This window comes from Alligator sinensis, unplaced genomic scaffold (assembly GCF_000455745.1).
Source record: "Alligator sinensis unplaced genomic scaffold, ASM45574v1 scaffold858_1, whole genome shotgun sequence".
Classification (NCBI taxonomy): domain Eukaryota; kingdom Metazoa; phylum Chordata; order Crocodylia; family Alligatoridae; genus Alligator; species Alligator sinensis.
The window spans coordinates 1,748,896-1,765,418 of record NW_005842079.1 but is presented as its reverse complement, the minus strand read 5'-3'; the positions used below and the strand labels follow the sequence as shown (position 1 = coordinate 1,765,418).

Genomic DNA, 16,523 nt, shown 5'->3' with positions numbered 1-16,523 from the left:
ATTCCTGCTCTCACTCCAGTAAAGTGAATGGGATTAAATTGAAGATGGATGGGGCCCAATAAAATGCTGGTGCTTAGAGTCCCTTAAATCTTTGCATGTAGTTAAGGGGGAGATTTATCAAAAGTACAGGTGAGGACCCCTGCTTTCCATTGGCAGTAACGGAAAGGAATTGCACTGCATCTTATTTATTTATTTATTTATTTATTTTTTTAATGGAGCAGCCTCCAGTCTTGCTTTCAGCAGTACAAATGAGTAACTCTACTGAAGTGACTTTGAATTGGTGCTGCAGAGATTGGAATGTACCCTGCTGCACTGATAACTGGGAGATCCATTGTGAACTAAGACTGCCAATTGGTAAGTGGACAAGCATGATAGAAAACTAAGGATAATGCATTACAAAATGCATGTTCACTTACCTGATGGGTTACTTTGAATTATTTATGGGACTGCACAGTATGTTGGTGAACATTTCATTACTTTTACACAATTTACTGCGCAGTCTTGGTAATATGAGCCTTCTCACTACTACTCCCTGTTACTAGAGTCTTGCTAAGAAGGAATGGGAGGCTATAGGGAAATTCACCTGTTTGTTCTCATGTGAAAATAGGTGTGGAGAGCCATGAATTGCAAATGTATCAAGGTTTTACTGTGCATTGAAGGATAAACCTTGGGTTAGAAATGAGATCTGCATTTATACTGGGGTGGGGCCAGTCAATGTGTTCATTCACTTCATGAAGGGTTATTTCAATGGCAAGGCCTGGGTGATCTCATTTCTGCTTTGCCTTGGAGTTGGCTAAACCAAATCCTGTGTGTGTTCGATCTTTTTTTTTTGTGTGTGTGTACAGCATTGGCTGAAATGTTGATGGGAGTGTGTATAAACCTGCTGCTGCTAAGAAATGGAACGGGGAGGGAGTGTTCTACTGCATCCAGCAGAATTGAATGTATCAGCTGCACTGGAAGCTTGGGTTTCAATGAAGTGAATGTGGTTTTGGACTCAAAGAGCACCTATACCTGTGACAGACCTCTGCTCCAATGTGTGCTAATTAGCACACGTCAGAGCACACTTGATTAATTGAGTCTGCTGTGAGTCTGGAGCATGTTAATTAGTGCACTCCAGCAGCCTCAGTGTCACGTATTCATCATCCCTACGTTTCAGAATGGCAGTGGGAACACTAACTAAACCTCATTTGATGAGCTTAATTTAAGTGCCCCTTCCGCCATTTTAAAGCACAGGACATTGAATACACATGATGCTGTGGGCATTTTTAATTAGATTGGCTCTCGGAGCCACTCTAAAGTGCCCCCCCCACCCCCCCACATGTATAGATGCTGTAATGTGCATGTCTTCTTCTTTGCATTGTATTGGAGGAAGATCATTCAAATTTGTACTGAGCAAATGGATCAGTTAATAGTAGAAAGGTACAAGTTTCAGGTTACCTAGAGAATCCAAGCATAAAAGGAAGAGTTGTCAACTGACACAGTTGTACAGTAATCATGAGCTCTGGCAGGAACTAGCTGACTCTCTTGGTCCCCATGATCCTTCTGATTTAAGAGGTAAAAATGAGTGATTCAGCAGGCATGACACAAGTTCACGCTGCGGCTGCCTTCAGGTACCTGCCTTGTGGATAAATAGAAGCATCCTGTGTTCCCACTTTTTTTGTTCCTCTGTCTTTCCAAGTGCAAGCAAATTTACCCCTTAAACTGTTAAGTAGATAGAAAGAATTCGGAGAGTGTGACTCTCTGGTCAGGTGACAAATGGGGAAATGATTCTCTTATATAAACTCCTTTCAAGGCATGACAGAACTAGGCCCTGAAACTTTATTGCAATAGGAAGATGCTGTGCAAGTCTGCTTTGAAATCAGATTCTGCTTCTTACTAGGCATGTCTAAATGTGCATTAGTGTGCTTTTTCTAATTCACACTTAAATTTAGTACCTCCAATGTGAGGCACTGAAGAAGTGTGGATTCGGCTGCCTTAATGCACATGGTCTTTAAATTATGCTTAATGTGCAATAGCTTATTTTACTGCACATTGTCATAGTAGCATGTTGTTTTTTATGTGGTGCTTTAATGTGCAGTAAAATAGGTTACTGTGCATTCAAGTGCATGTGTAGCTGCACCCACCTAGTAGGTCTTTTTTATGCAAGTGCAAACCTGTGACACAGGATGTGCGGCTTCCATTCTTCTTTCAAATAGGGGATTATCTTTCTTATTTAAGAAAAAAAAGAAAAGAGACTTGCTCGTGTGAGGTGTTTATGCTCCCGTGGATTTATAAAGCACTCTCACTTACAATGCTCTTGCTGAATTGATGAAGTACTCTTGTAGTGGACTAGTAGGGGGTGCTCCTGCACTGAGCCACCCACTTCACTGAGCCTGGTCAAAAACCAAGCTTTGAGTGCCTCCTCTGGGGCGCCTCACGTCTGGCTGACCCCCTTCCTGGAGCACACCTGCAAGCCTGGGGTAGCGCTGCCACCACCTGGACTTGGGTCTTGGTCTGGGCCCTGTGCCACCCAGGATGCACAGACTCTGAAGACCTACAAGTTGCTTAATAGGGCTATGCGAAATGGCACCGTTCTGTTTCGACTTGAGTTTGAGGTTTTGACGGAACAGCATTTCGTTTCGAATTTCATTTTGATTCAAAACCGCTGTTCCATTTAGCTTAATTGAAACAGTGACACTGTTTTGATGTTTTGCCCACTTGCTATAATGGGGAAGCTCGAAACAGCCTCTCTCATCTGGCAGGCAGATGGGGGACCATAACCCCAGGGGGGCTGCAGGGGCTGCGCCAGTCCTCCCAAAGCTGCGGGCCCCCTATCTGCCTACCACATGAGGGAAGGAAGCCAGGTGCTGCCACCTGGGAGCTGGGGAAGAGATCTGAGCCCAATTGCTCAGTTCCCTTCCCCAGCACTACAATCAGGCTGGGGAAAGGAACTCAGCTGGGCTGAGTTCCCCTCCCCAGCCCGATTTTTTTGGTAGCAGTGGGGAGGTGAACTGAGCCTGGGCTCAGTTCCCTTCCCCTGCACCATGATCAGCTTCCCACAGCCCAGCTGTGGGAGGCGGGGAGAGCTAGGGTTGTGCTCTGGCTGAGCAACGTGGGGCTCCGGAGCCACTGGGAGTGCAGCCCTGGTTCTTGCTTGTCTACCTCCACCTGGCTGCTGGTGGCTTTGAAACTTGAAATGTTTCGACTAGCCTCATTTTATTTTGAGGCTGTTTTGAAGCCCTTCGTTTTGATTCAGTTTCGCTGTTTTGTGCTCAAAATGAGCCGAAACAATGTCAAATCGAAACAGCCAGTGAAATTTTGGACAGCCCTATTGCTTAACCCCAGCAGGATATATCTGGGTGCTTCTTATAGCCTGAAGCAAAAAAAGTAGCCTCCCTTAGTCAGCCGAGTAAAAGAAGCAAGATGGCCTATCCAATCCCTCAAGCATATACACCCAGGCTGGCTATAACAGAGCTTTCTTTTTTTCATAGACATCAGGAGCTGGAAGGGACCTCATGATATCATTGGGTGCAGTCCCACCTGCCATACGTGGGAAGTCAGCTGGGATCAAGTGACCCTAGCAAGAAACTAAATCCAGCTGTTTTTGAAGGAGTCCAGAGTAGGTGCTTGCACCACCTCTAGGGGGAGAGTTTGTTCCAGACCCTGGGCATGCGCACTGTAAAAAATCTTTTTTTCTCTTATCTAATCTAAATGGGCCTTCCTGGAGTTTATGGCCATTTAAACCTTGTTATCCCTTGAGGAGCTCTGGTGAACAGCGGTTCTCCCAGGTCCTGTTGTACCACTCTTATGAAGTAGTAGACTGCCACCAAGTCCCCCCTGAGCCTTCTCTTCTCCAAACTGAAAAGTCCCAAGTCCCTCAGCCTCTCCTCATACGGCCTTCCCTCCAGGCCTTGGATCATACCAGTGGCTCTCCTCTGAACTCTCTCAAGCTTCTCCACATCCTCCCTGAAGTGGGGGGCCCAATACTGGACGCAGTACTCCAGCTGACCTCTCACCAGGTCCTAGTAAAGTGGGAGGATGACTTCCCTGGTTTTGCTTGAGATGCATCAGTGGATGCAAGCCAGAGTTTGGTTAGCTTTGCCCGCCACGGCGTCACCTTGGTAGCTCATATTCATCTTGTGGTCAATCAAGACCCCGAAGTCCCTTTTGGTCCTGGTGCTAGCTAGCGTATTGGGTAGAGAGGGTATGCAGGGGGGAGTACAAGTCGGAGAAGTAGCAGAAGAATACCCCGAGCAAACAGAAGCAACTTGGTAGCCCTTTGATTCGTGACCTAGATTGCATTAAACTAAGTTCCTAGTTACGTTTCTGGTAAGTTACTTACTGCCACATCCAGCAAATGAAAGAGAGCTGTGAAAGTCGATGCTTCTGTGTGTGTTTTCAAAATGTCCACCTGTCTTCTTTTGGGAGGGACTCTTAAATAGCCCTCCTGACCTCACCACTTGGACCCAGTCAGAGATGCATGTCATTTGATGCTTGTCAATCAATTTGAAAAACATCACTCCATTACCTAATGGAGTAACATAGTTGCAGGGGCTTAAGCCCATGTCATGAGGTGGGAGCTCAACGTAATAGAGAGGTTAAATTCGCACCCTCTTGCCTGAGGCCAGTCACTAGGCAGTGGCAGTGAATTGGCTGCCTAGCAACCAGATTGATAGACACATGTGAGTGAGAGGGGAACAGACAAGCCCAAAGGGAGAGGGGGCTGGGGGGAGGTCTTTCTCAGCTAGAATCTGAGGTCTGTTGAACTTTACATAATATCGCTTCACAGTAGTCCAAAGTTCACCTACGTGGGATGTGGTTTAGTAACAAGAGAAGATGCAATCTTTTGCATTCCCAGTTTTAACATAGGGTTGACTTTTATTTTATTTATTTATTCTTTTGATTTAGGTTTTGGGTAGCTGCAACATTGAAGCCAAGGAGGAATTGCATGTGAGAGACAGACGGGCCAGGAAGCCTAGTAGAGTAATATGAATTTTTATCAGGTGTTGAATATTTAGCCAAATTTTGGGCTATGACTGCCTGAGCATCCTTTTACTGCTATGTAATGACCTCGGTAGACCAGGAGGAGTCAAAGTACCTTTTCCTCATGTCTAAGGTGGCCTTATAAATTAGAACCCTATACTAAGTACTTGCTATCGATACTGCATTTTTTGATGCTCAGTAAGGGGAAAAATAAAATAACACGTGTACAGGTGATATAAGCCTCAGGGGCTTTGCAGGGGGGAAGGAACACCTCTTTAAAGGTAAAGGCAAACCTATTGCAGCACTTGTCATGTGTAGCAGAAAAAAAAAATTGGAAAAATGCCACTTAATTATTCAAAGTTTTCAAGCTGAAGAAGGTTACAGGAGTGTGAGTCTACAACCTGTTAGGTATGCGTCACAGCTTCAGCTGGATTCTGTTTTTTTCCCTCTCCCATCCAGCCCATGCTGCAGAACTGGGTGGGTTGGATAGGTATGAAAAATCAATGTCTTTCCTTTATGTGCATGTTGGTTTTTTGTTTGTTGGGGTTTTTTTATAATTTTGTTTGCCTGGGAATCTTAATAATTGTCTTCATCACTTTGGTCACTGATGTACATTATTTTGCCTGATGTGGAATGACAGCAGTTCCGAGAGCTCCAGGAATGAATCCGTGTAAGCCTATAACAAGCTGTCCCTTCTCCTTTGTGTGTGAGGCAATGAACATGTGCACATGTACACCCCATCTATATACACTGGTGCCTGTTTGTTTTAGGGTTGAAACATCCTTACTCTACTGGGACTTATAACTGTGCAGAAGTCATCCTCTTTATCAATGTATGCTGTTCTCTGTTACAGTGCTATACTGGTTTCCCTTGCTTTATGCAGGTTCTGTATGTGCAAATTTGCTCTTATGTGACTTACCCTTTTTGTACCAAAAATTCGTTGTATGCGAGGTAATTTCACTCTTATGCGATCTGTGTGGTGGAAACCCGCAGTCAGCTGTTTTGTGTGGTGCACTGTGGGAGTGATGAGCACCAAAATATAGTCTTGTGTGTGGATCTGTGCTCCTTGCTTGTTGTCTGCAACACATGTTTCTGTAGTTGCCATCCCCATTATGATAGTGCTCTGTGCTTGTGTGTACTATCTGCTGTTGGTGAGTACCAAAATTGTCTTGTAAAAGTGGTAGAAATGGGTCTGCAGGTCAGTACAATTGAGGTCTTGGAATGTATCCCTATTTGTTACATTGTAAAGTGGGTTTTCTTTATGCAAATTAGAGTTATGTGCCGTTTTCCAGGAACGCATGTACAGCATAAAGCGAGGGAAACCTGTATTTACAAGCTGTGTGCCATTCAAGTGCTTTCAAATTATTGGGCCAAATGTTTCCTGGTGTAATTTTGCTGAAGGTAATGAAACTGCCCGGGATGAATTCAGACCTTTTTCTTCTAATTTTAAAGAGTGCAGAGGCTTGATTTTAGTGTGGTATGTCACAACCCAATTAAGCAGTGCCCATGCCACAAGCAAGAGATACCATTCAAAGCAGTTTTATTTTGCACTAGGTTAAGGGTTAACAAAATGATAGTAACAGCCTTCTTTGCTGTGCATGCCAACAAGAAATTTATAGCTGCGCCACTAACAGAAATGAAACTTTTACCTTCTGTGCTTTACATAAATCATTATAATTGGTCAGAGTAATACAGGGAGTAGCCCTGAAATAACACCCTAGCAAAAACCGCTATATAATTGGCGATTCTAATTAAATTTATGACGTGGCGAAAACCAATTGGCTATTACACAAATAAAACCCGTTTTTACTTCTGCAAAGTCAGAGACCTCCGTACACACCTTGGAGACCTCTGAACATATGTGTCAGAGTAATTAGACAATTTGATCACTTGTCTAAGTTCCCCATCTTCGACCAATCTCAGACCTAAATCAACGACTGCCGGCCCGACCATTTCTGCCCGAACACTTATGCAGACCAACCTAATGAACTCTAAGCTGTAACTAACCAAGTATCTGACCTCCGTCATTCACCACCTTGATGGCGTAAGTAAACAATCTTGCTTTTCAACAGATTTTAAGCGTCTGTGCCTAATTCCACTCCAAGCTTCAGAAGTACCCGCCTGACGGCCTTCTAAGGCCCCAGACCCCTCGCTGCAGTGCACGGCAGTGACATGGTATAAAAGGAAAAAATGCACCAGACATTTTAAGATCCATGTACAAATAGAAAATAAATGCCTTGTAGCATACTTCTGAACAGCCATCTCTTCCCATTCATCTAATGTAGTAACGGATTCTCGCTTGGTGCTCCCGACATCAACACTATCTTTTTCCCTCTTGCCCTAAGACTAAAGGGATCCCCTTTGTTCTTTTTCTGCAGACTTTATTGGCCTTAAAACTGAACTGCCTTGAGTCACTGTCTCCTGGAGGTGGGTGGGGTGGCATGGGGACTATTCCACCTTTCTCTTAATTCCTGACAGGCCTGATGAGGACATGGGACCATTTTCTCACTTCACTTATGCAGTGTCTAGGGCTGTGGAGCTGGTCCCAGGTAAAACCCATACTGCCTCGCCTGTCTTTCCCTTGTCAACGAAACAAGAAACTAAGAGGATGAGAGGAAGTTGTAATGTCCTATGGCCAGCTGTGAAAGGGTGTCTTGCAGCCAGGTCCTATTTCACAAGCGCTTAGGTAGCGGATTCTTTTTTTTTTTTTTTTTTTTTTTTTTTTTTTTTTTTTTTTTTTTTTTTTTTTTTTTTTTTTTTTTTTCCCCCTCTCCCTTAGCCCTGTGCTATCTTGTACAGCATGCCATTCTGACAGCCTTGTTTGTGCCTCATTTCCCTTAATGTACAATATTATCTAGTCTAGGATCAGACTGAATGCTGAGGCCAATATTTTGCATGAAGAGTTACCCATAGTGATGCAGATACATGGGAACTGTATTCATTTTCCCTTCTTGACACCTTTTCCTAGTAGTCTTGTATTGTAAGGGCTGATGTTTTGAGTAGTTCATGAACGTGATTAGAGACACTCAAAGTAGGCTCTTTTGTGAAAAACACTTAAGTCACATTTTCAGGGTGGCTGCATATATGGCGCGCTCCTTGGAAAATGGTCTTTCCTGTTCTGTGGGAATGCAGCTGAATGGCAGGTGCGGGTGGATTTGCCATGTCCAAATGTATTTTTATATGGTAACTTTTGTATAATCCATTCACATTTTTCCTTAGCTGTATGGTCACGGAAACAGATGGATTTAATCTCGACTGCTGGATCTCCTAAAGTAAGCAGTATTGGGTCTAGGCAGCGTTTGTGTGCAAACCCCCTCCTAAAGAAAACTATGCTGTTGCAGGAAGTGGTGTTGATGATTTAGTAAATGGCACTTGTCCTCCAAATTTGAAAACACAGCACTTTTTGAATATGGTGTTGCGGAAGTGAAAGGGGGGCTGCCAGGTGTTTGAGTGTGTCCTGCCTCAGATATTATGCAAACTGAAGCCCTGACTGCACTGGGCCAAGTTCTAATTGGAATAATTGCGATCTGCCTGCTTGAATTCATGCTTTGCTTTAAGTGGATGCAGAATTCATATTCAATGCCCAGCCCTAAAATAGTAGTGTAAATATTGCTGTTGTGCTACAGAACTGGCCACATCATTTTTGCAATGTGTCCTATAGGGATTGGTCTGTAATTGACTAAAACGTTTTTTAATGTTACGTGAAGTACTGTGTGAAACAGTAAACATGTCCAGATTCTACAATAGAAATTAGATATCGATGCCAATATGCAACTGATATAAGAGGAAAATTAACATTATCAACTATCAGCTTTTTTTGGGCCAGTATAGCTGATTAATGTCACTGATAAATACAATATGCCTTCTAGCCAGGGCCCCCAGACAATGTATGCATTCAGCTATACAGACCCACACAGACGCACAGCACCTGGCAGGTAAGTCTGTGGAGGGGAAGGGACATGGGGGAGCAGATAAAGGCCCCCACAATGAGAGAGGGAGTAGGGTAGGGGCTGGAGGTGCTGCCCAGACGAGATGGTGAATGAGGCCAGAGTAGGGAATAGGACAGCTGTGGGCGGCTAATCTAGAGGGATTGGGCAGGGAAGGAAGGTCTCCGCTTCTGCGCACATTCTCGGGGGGAGGCATGGGGGGGCAGATGCAGGCTCCTTGCTGCAGACTCAGGGCTCTCAGCTCTGCTACCTCTCACTCAGGAGCCCCATGCCACCTGTGCGTCCGCTGTCCACCTGGCAGCGGTGGGGGCAGTCAGTTGTGCTTCCTGCTGCCAGGCAGACAGGGGCGTGTGGTCAGCATGGGGCTCCTGGGGCAAAGGCAATAGAGCAGAGAGCCCTAATCCCACTGAGCAGCCTTTATCCCCCCTTGCCCCACTTGGCTCCACTCCAATTAAAAGCATCCTGATACTTAAAAATGGTGGTGGCAGGGCTTGGACTAAAGCTCATTTGACAAGCTTTAGTTCAAGCACAGCTACCGCCATTTTTAAGTGACGGGACGCTGATCCCCTGAATGAGCCACCTGCAGCTCAGTCCTGCTCCCCACTCCCTCCCTCACCATAGGGGGGGGGGCTTGATCTGCCCCTTCCCTTCTCCCCTTCCCCTCCACAGACTTACCTGCAGGCAGCTGCTCTTCATGCTGCCCAACTGCATTCCTGTAAATCGGTTATTGGATTGGTATTGGCCGATATGGCAGGTTAATAATTGGCTATCAGTATTGGCCAAGAAAATCTTTATTGGTGCACCCCTTAGTTGAAATAGAGAATATCCCAAGTCACACACTTCAACATTTTTGTCACTTCTGGATTGTCCTGCTTGGGAGTAGGGAGAGGAAAGGGGTTCCCACCTCACTTCCACAACTTTGATCCTTCTGTTGCTTTTACCCTGCTATTTCTTTACTTGGACTTAACATTTTACCTCTGCTATGTAGAAATTGACAGTGATGGTGGCCTGGATTTGTAGCTAATTTTGAACTTGAAAATGGCCTTGAAAAATCTGTTGATGGCTTCCTTGGAAGTGAGAAATGTAGCTTGTCATGTTTTAAATTCTTATTTGTTGAAATTTGTTTGAGTAGTTCATCCTAACTACAGCAGAGGAAAATGAGAGCAGCGTGATACCAAGCCTTCTGTTGATTCATGGCTTAGTAGGATGGATGAGACTAGGAAGTGTGTTACAGCCTGTCAGAATGAGGGTGGACTAGCTTTGGAAAAACCCCTGTGAAGATCATTGGGACACACTGATTTCAGGTTTTACTCTGTTGGGTTCAGTTGGGTTACCCCAGAGATGAATTTGGCCCACTATGTTCAGTGCTATCTTATAGACAAAGATATTTCCCACTTACTAGTTTCTTCCAGGGTAGGTTCTCAGGGTCTTTCTTGATTCATTGGGCTCTTGTGAAACAGGATCAGTCGCCAGCTCTGCAGATGGAAGTCTCTAGGAGCAGGAAGACCAGATCTTTAGTGGATTCTCTACCTCAGTCCTGCCCTCTGGGATGAGTAGATCATTCTCTTTTCAGGGCTGACTTACCTTTTTTTCCTTCTCTTCTGAGGCAATGGCATTTTTTCTCCTCTTACATGCATTTTTGGTCCCCTTCTGCTGTAGAATGCTTTCAGTGTGTTTGCTAATAACACTTGCATTTTGTTACTTTCACCTGAAAATGGAAAATTAAGGCATGGGGTTCTATGACCAGGCCAAGCAGTAAGTCTGTGGTAGAGCTGGCAATAGACCCCACCTCATACAATTCCCACTCACTTGCTCCTACAGATGACCTGTGCTCCCTCCCTTTTCAGTCAATGCAGTGGTACAAGCCTGGAGGATTTGGGGATGGATTGGAGTTGTCTCTTGGGATCCAGAGGTCCTCTGTGGATAAAACTCTGGCTAGTACCTGAGCACCAGAGAGAGAGAGAGAGATGCTCTTGGATAGGGCTGGTGCTCTGGACAGTTAAGAGAAGAGTTGATATGATTGTTGCCAAGTGTTTAGTGTGCTACAACAGGCTTTTCAAATTAAATGGGGGTATTCTGCAGCATAAGCCATTGTACATTTGGCTGCTTGTGCCATGTAAATTATGGCCAGGCACCTTTCCCAAGAAAAACTCCTAACATTACTTTTTTGTGCTGATGATGCACCATTTTTTTTTTTTATTGAGGCTGTATAATGCTGCAGTATCTTGACTTCAGAAAGCAGGGTAGATTTGTGCCTTCTTGACTGGCTAAAGTATAAGCTTTTGTGAACTGAAGTTCACTTCATCAGTTGTTTAAAAAGGACATGCACAGAGCAGTGTATAAAATGGGTAGAGTGATTTGAATACAAAAGGTCGGAAAGGGAGGAGGGACAGGGAGACAGTGCTAGGAAAGGCATACAAGAAAAGAATCCATAGGAACAAAGGGGTCACAGAAACAAATCCAGGTAATAGGATAAGAATCCATAGTCTCTATTTAAACCATGCTTAGCACACTCCAGTTTGTGGATTTCTTGTTCCACAATTGCCTGTTCAACTTGGTTCTTAAATGTTCTCTACCTGAGAACAGCTACCCTGAGGTCAGCAATGAGTGGCTACCTTGAGACAGTCATCCTTTTCCAGGATGGGCTGGAGTGCATTAATGAGGGGGGAGAGCTGTAGGTGGTAACCAGAAGGACTCTATTGTCCTTGCCCTGGCGTAGGTATTGTATTAGTACAAGGGCGGAGTCTGACTTTTTTCATTTTAAATGGCTACAGTTTTTGGGGTTGTATCGCAAATGTAGGAATCCCTGCTTCAGATCCTTGAGGTATGCATCCTGGTTGGTAGGAAGAGAGCAGACACATGGAACTTTGCTTTAAATGATGGATCCATGGGGTGTGTGCAGGATGAAAGCTGGAAGTGTGAAGGTAGCTGCGGCAGTCTGCAGGTTTCTGATACAATGTGGTGCTGATGTTGCTCCTAGGTGACCTTCACTGTAGGGTCTGGGGAAATGAATTTGCTCGGTGGAATATTCCAGAGTTGGTTCGATGGAGGGGTGGAAGCTGGTAAAGTCCTGGTGAAATTTCTCTGGAAAAATTTTCTGATGTGTCCATACAAGGAAGATATTATTGATGTACCTTTGGGTATATCAGGGGGATGAGAGGGCAGCTGCGGAAGAAGCGGAATTCAAGGACTTTCTCAAATGTGGTGGCGAAAGGGGAAGCCATATATATACCCATGATATTTGCCGTTATTTTTTTGTAGGTATAGGGATTCTCCAAACCTGAAAGAGTCATGTGGGATGTTTGTGTACAGAAATGTGACCTGTGTGGTAGCTAATATGGTGTTAGTTGGAAGCTGACACCCAAAGGCAACCTGCCAGTGTCTGAACCAGCTCTCGGGGAACCTTGGAGCAATAGCGCTCCTTTATCCCTCAGAAATTCACCCCTTTGCATGGCTCCTGTGATAGCATCTGAAACTTTCTAGCTGGAGGGGGCTGTATGTGCACATGCAGGCCTGTGTCTGAGAAATTCTAGAAGCCATTAAGCTGGGTAATTTACATGCTTCTTGAGCCTGTGCCTAGGGAAACATATTTCACAGGTAATTTCAAATCTCTTGGCGTGTGGAAGAAGTCATTATTCTAAATAGAAAGGGGTTGATGATGTCATAAGACCCATCAAGAAGACCACATTAAAAACTGTTTTTGTCTCCTTAGGGGAAAGTGGGGAAACAAACCTGAATAATATCTGCACAAGCTTTTTGACTTCCTGAAAATACATGTTTTGAATTTTATAAATGAATTTTGGCATTTAAAAATAGAAAAATGAATTGTATCTGATTTATAGCATGCATGTGCATGAGTACAACATGCTGGGTTGTTGAAGAGGGCAGGTACCACAGAGTACTGTTTTGCATGCACATTTCCTGTTGCAAGAACCTATTGCTACCACCTTAAGAGTTTGAACATCGAACTGGGAGTCAGAAGCTTCTGAGTTCTAGCCATGGCTCTACCACTGACAAGCTGGTTGGACTTCAGCAACTTACTTAACCTCAGTTTTTCTTATCTATGAGAACAGTGATAGCTTTTGCCTGTCTAACGTGTTTAAAAAGGATGGGTTAATGCATGATAAACAACCTGGTGAAAACATTATTCCATGGTCTTTGCTTTTGAATATCTGGGGTGGAAATTGTTTAATCGTAACGAATAAGTGATGGTACAAGGTGAGTGGCAGTATGCATATATTGCTTATCTATTACTCTGGGGCATTTGGCCGAGGAAGGGACATGACTTTAACTTTTTGTCTCTGCCTTTTTCACCCCTTCAGCCTTTCACTTCTGTGCGTGTAAGCTTCTTTTCCCTTTAAAAGGAAAGACAATCTGATGTAGCTCTTCCTTGTGAGCACCAGGGGGCACTTCAAATGTGTTCCCACTGCAGTCCTGTTCCTTAGCAGGGGTGTCAAACACCCTGGCCCAGAAGTTTGGGGGTGAAGGGATCTTATTGCAGAGGCCTACTATAGAATTGGGGTCTACAGACCTCTGCAAATGGCTGGGATGGATCCAGAGGGGGTGCAGTAGCACAGGCTGTTTGTTTGTTTTTTGTTTGTTTGTTTTTCCCTAGCCTTTTGAACTACACTGTAAGAGGCAAGTGAGGATTTTTTTTTTTTTTTTTTTTGAGTCCCTAAATTGGGTAAGAATATCTTCTTCTCTCTACCTCCTTCCCCTCTCTGCTCAGCAGCATTTCCCTGTCCCCTGCCCACCATTGCAGCTGACTCGGAGGTGGAGGGAACTCCAGAGTTGTTCCTGCCCTCCCACTTAGGTTGCATGGGGAAATGGGCTCAGCAGGGAACAGTGACAGCAGGGGTGGGCAGGGTCCCCTCCCTGCCCAGCTGGGTGTTTCCCACCAGCCTGCAGCAGGCACAGAGTGGGATTCACCCTTGCCTATGCTGCTGCTGCTGCTGCCCCCCGTGGTGGTGGTGGTGGTGGCAAGTAGGCTTCCCCTTCTCTACTTATGCTTCTGGGTGCAGAAGTTGAGGGGGTGAGGTGAAACTGGGAGGGAGGGCAATGGGGGAGGTACCGTGAGCATAGAGGGGAAGGGAGTGGAGGAATTGTTACCTGATTTGGGGACTTTTTACTTAAAAAAAAAAAAAAAAAAAAAAAAAAAAAAAAAGCAGGGGGGGGCATGTCTCTGGCTGCTGCTCCTGCGGCATGATCTGCCCATTCCAGTGGGGGAGTGCAGTTCCTCTGCAGTGCAGGTTGCTGTTTGTACACCCTCTCCCCCTTTTAAAATCCTAGATCAGGCTATGGACATGACTGAGAGGCAGTTCTTATTTGTTCTGCTGGCTCTGGACTGACTGCAGTTTCTACTGGCCCCACAGATCTGGCCTGGGATGAACCCCATGGTCTGGATCCAGCTGAGGGCCTGTCATTTTTTGACATCCCTATCCTAGAGGAAGAGAGATGTATGCACAGGGAATTGACTATCCCGGGAGACAGGAAGTTGATCTAGATGTATCAGTGGTCCAACTATGCATGACAAGTCCCATGTTACCTTCTGGACTTGGTTAGTATCAGCCCCACTCCATGCAGTGAGGTGCATCTCCATTATACTTCCATGCCTGTGTGAGGGAAGGTAGGGGTTGTGTCCACTTGTCTCATTGTATGAGGTGAAATTTGTGCTTACCTTCAAATGTTTGTGATCTGTTAAAGCTGAATATTTTGTCTCTACTATTGTGGAACACTGAATAAGGCAGGGGCATTGTGACAAAACCTGATATAGCTCAGTGCTCCAGTACCGCAGGCTTCACACTAGATCTGTGCTGCCTTACCAGCACCAATCCAATCCAAAGGTACTGTGGGCAGCTTTTAGGCTTGTATCATAAAGCACTGAGATAATGGTGCAAAGTGCAATAAATTAATTTTTTTTTTTTTAATGCTTTTCTTTTTCCCACTTCCTCTTTCACCTGAGTGCCTTGCTGAAAAGGAACAATCCAGCAAACAGCTTCTGGGAATGAGGTAGCCTGCATGTAAAATGACAGGGTTCTGGATGTTTGGCTATCAAGAGATGCAATGACTGAGCATCGCTAAGTGCTTTATAATAACAATGATTATACCACCCCCTCTTTATGATGCTGTTCTCAGAAGCAGGAATTTCTCAAATGGACTAATGGTGGAGAGAGGTGTTGTTTAAGATGGGGCTTTAACTAAACAGACACCATGTTGAAATGGCATCTAGAAAGCCCTTGATGTTGTATGCACTCCTATGACAGACTGTTTCAAACAGCCCTGTAGATGATGGGTGAATGTAGCTGGAAGCTGAGGTACAGTGGAAATAGAGCAACTGGGAGCATCTACACATTCATTAATGCACTGTAATTACAGCACGTTAAGTTTATGACCTGTAATTACAGGTACTACCTTTAATGCGTTGTAATTGGTGCTACGGCGCATTAGTGCCAGTGCACACTCTTTTGGTGATGCCAATGCACAGTAGACTAATTCTGCTGTGCATTAGCATGGGTTTTGCCTGCTGCACTAATGCACAGTAGAATGTCTACTGCACTTAAAGCCTCTCATGTAGAAGCGCCCACTGAGTATCTCTTATAACATCAGGCCCTTGTGGAATTGTTGGATATCTTGGTTTGGTAAGGGAAGAAATCATAGACACAAACCTATTTTTTGATCCAGCTCAACACTGGCCCTGTGGCTAGTCATCTGTGTTTTGAAAGACCTAATTATTTGCTGCAGAGAGCCTAGCCTTGGATACTTGAGACATTAGTGGGGAGGATGTTGGGTGCAGTCTTTCAACATGCTGCAGACTGCTGGGGTACTAGTCCAGCTGTCTGTGTGTCTCTGACTTCACACTGGAATGGATTTTTCTTGTACTGATCTTGCTGCAAGTTCTTGCTGATTATAAGATGGTCCTTTTACTATTCTGATTCTATGGCCATCCTCAGAAGTCACATTCAGAGTGCAAATTTTGTTTACCACCATGGGACAGTTGTCCCACACCTCATCAAGCAGATCTCATGGGAATAAGGGGGAGATGAGCCCTGGTTAGAATAGTGGTCTAGCAGTTAGGACCAGACTCTATTCTTTTGCTAATTTCTGATCTGTGGCTTTCCATACAACGGTGAGTATTTCCTGAAATGAACAGTTGCAATGATGTTCCCTACTTCCCTGTCAGCCTCTCGAGTCATGAATTATACACAGAATAAACTAACCTGGTGCATCTATCATTACATCATAGAGGACTTCAATAATTCATACTGCTTTCAGAGCCTTTGCTAAGACTTGTTCTCCCAGGGCCTTCTTGCATTGGGGGTTGGGATCTCTTCCGTCTCCTCACAGCCATAATAAGGATGAGGAGACTGAGGTGACTGATATGGTGACAACGTACTGTTCAACATCTTCTTCATTAATGATGTGGACACTGGAGTCAGAAGCAGACTGGCCAAGTTCACCGATGACACCAAACTTTGGGGCAAAGCATCCACACCAGAAGACAGGTGGGTGATCCAGGCTGACCTGAACAGGCTCAGCAAGTGGGCGGACAAGAATCTGATGGTGTTCAACTCCGATAAATGCAAGGTTCTCCCCCTTGGGGGGGGGGGGAAACCC

General features: G+C 44.8%; 1 protein-coding gene and 1 long non-coding RNA gene across 2 annotated transcripts in view; one reads left to right on the top strand and one right to left on the bottom strand.

The window, feature by feature from the left end:
- Positions 1–16,523, top strand: part of CACNA2D2 (calcium voltage-gated channel auxiliary subunit alpha2delta 2) — a 750,433-nt gene that overhangs the window by 7,496 nt on the left and 726,414 nt on the right. The window lies entirely within an intron of this gene.
- LOC102380165 overlaps positions 1–16,523 on the bottom strand; it is a 41,124-nt gene that overhangs the window by 2,045 nt on the left and 22,556 nt on the right. The window contains exons 3-5 of the long non-coding RNA XR_323837.2: positions 10,719–10,851; positions 10,494–10,617; positions 10,309–10,400 (exon numbers count right to left, since the gene is read on the bottom strand). This is a non-coding gene — a long non-coding RNA (uncharacterized LOC102380165). The remainder of the gene's footprint in view (positions 1–10,308; positions 10,401–10,493; positions 10,618–10,718; positions 10,852–16,523) is intronic.